Consider the following 2,102-nt stretch of genomic DNA (forward strand, 5'->3'; position numbering starts at 1 on the left):
TTGTGCGATTTGTATGTTGAATACAAAATTGGAAGAACAGACATACGGCCAGATTGACAGTCTGACATAAAGCCATGATTCTTAAACGATCGGTACACTAAAAAATGGATTTATCGTAAGGCTTTATGGATGTTACACAGGCGTCCGCATTAACTTAACAGACCTTGTAAATACACATATAAAAAATATATATATATGATATATATATATACACACGAGATCATTGCGATCGTGCCCCATAATGGTAAGCATTGTTTCTTATCGCAATTTTTTCAATTTAGTAATATCCCGTAGTAGGTTAGTTTTTATAAAAGCGGAACATGCGAAGGTCATAAACTAACTTGCTAAACGTAACATACCCAAAAAATGCCTCCTGGCCGTCGTAAGAGTTTGCATATTTATAAGATCATATGCAAAAATCCGTAACATATCCAAAAGGCGTATTTACGTACGTTTTGTAAAGCATAGTGTGCTATATAATGTCTTTATGAATTCTTGGCTCTCTATACTTTGCGACTCATCGCAACCGGGTATTTTTGACCCGGTATGAGTACAGATCTCAACATTTTTTCCAATTTGTGTATATAGTATCAGAACTGGAATGGGCATAGACTGTGCAAACTCTTATAGCCAATGGAAAGTTCGAACATAAGTGGATTTCATTGATCCGTTGCCGCTGCCGAAAAGTCGTCTTTGTACCTTGAGATGATTTCTCTTCTTGGCCTGACGCGTACGCACTTTCTATGGTTTACATGACATATATAATAAATGCTTAGGCTTAGCTTAGTGAAGATTTTGCATTTCCGATCATTAATCTCAAGCAAAAATATCGCTTTCTAAGAAAGATTGACTATCGGATAATGGAGATCAATTTACATAGTTCCCCATCTGGATATGTAAAAGTATGAATGGATTAAACGGGATAAACATTGTATGAGTTTTCCTAGTATTAAGGAGGAAACGCTTTTGGCAGTGACATTCACGGGTGTTTTCCACTCGGAAGTACACTTATGCCCCGACAATTTTTCGTTTATGATTGATTTGTTTTTAAACTCAAATTATCTTCAGCACAGAAACCGATTTGACGGATCGTTTAAATACAGCTTGAAGCAAAGAAATTCAATTTATTTCATTGAGATTTTGCTCCAGTATCGGCAACGTATAGTTTTTCTTTTTGTTAATTGAAAAAGTGCCGTAAAGCTAAAAATGATTGAAATAAAGTTCTTTTCTATTATTGATAATATGACCAATCACTCAGGGGACTTTGCCTATTCGCGCAATACGTTTGAAATCTTTTTTATGTTATAAGATATGGACATCAAAGTTAGAATGCTGTTGTTTTTTCTTAAGTGCAATCACTCATGCCTTCGAGGTTGAGTCCACGCAATGGGCAAAGTGGAAGTGTATGCGCTAAAATTTTAGATTTCTGTATTATCTTTTTGTGGATTGGGGATCTTTCGGTATTTAGAAAAAAACTTTTGGGATCGGAAACGTTAAGGGTGTACAAAGCTTTCGATGGTTTATATAATGATGCTGAAAAATCTTAATAATCTCTAGAATCATAAAGAGTTCTTTAGGCGGCGAGTCAAAACAAATTTAAGTATGAGTTTTTAGGCGGCGTGATTAATTATTTGTAGCAAATATTAGATGAATATATGCGATACGTTGCTTGCCATACTTTTCTATCTGGCATCGTCGTGTTCACGAAGAGGTTATGGTTACTTTCAAAATCGTTTTCTAATTCTTTCAAGTTTCCATTGATCGATCCGGGCAAATGTGGAGTGCGTCCTGTTTTTAGGTGCGGTAGTGCATTTTTATGCCAAATTGTGGACAAATTCTCACATAATCTGCGACTGCCTTAACTCTTCCTCGGCTAGAAGTATTGCATTTGGAACGATTAACCCTTTGGACAGTCTAAAATCAGTTTCAGAACAGAATATCAATTCAATATATTACTTTATTAAGACTATTGGGCTCAATTTCTAATGTACATTTATATTAATTAGAGCCGATAGCTTGTGTTGCTAGTGCTCAATGTCTTTTTTTTTTTTGTCTAAGAATTTATTTCATTAGTCTAAAATTATAATAGTAATAATAATATG

This window comes from Glossina fuscipes, unplaced genomic scaffold (genome assembly GCF_014805625.2).
Source record: "Glossina fuscipes isolate IAEA_lab_2018 unplaced genomic scaffold, Yale_Gfus_2 112, whole genome shotgun sequence".
Lineage (NCBI taxonomy): Eukaryota > Metazoa > Arthropoda > Insecta > Diptera > Glossinidae > Glossina > Glossina fuscipes.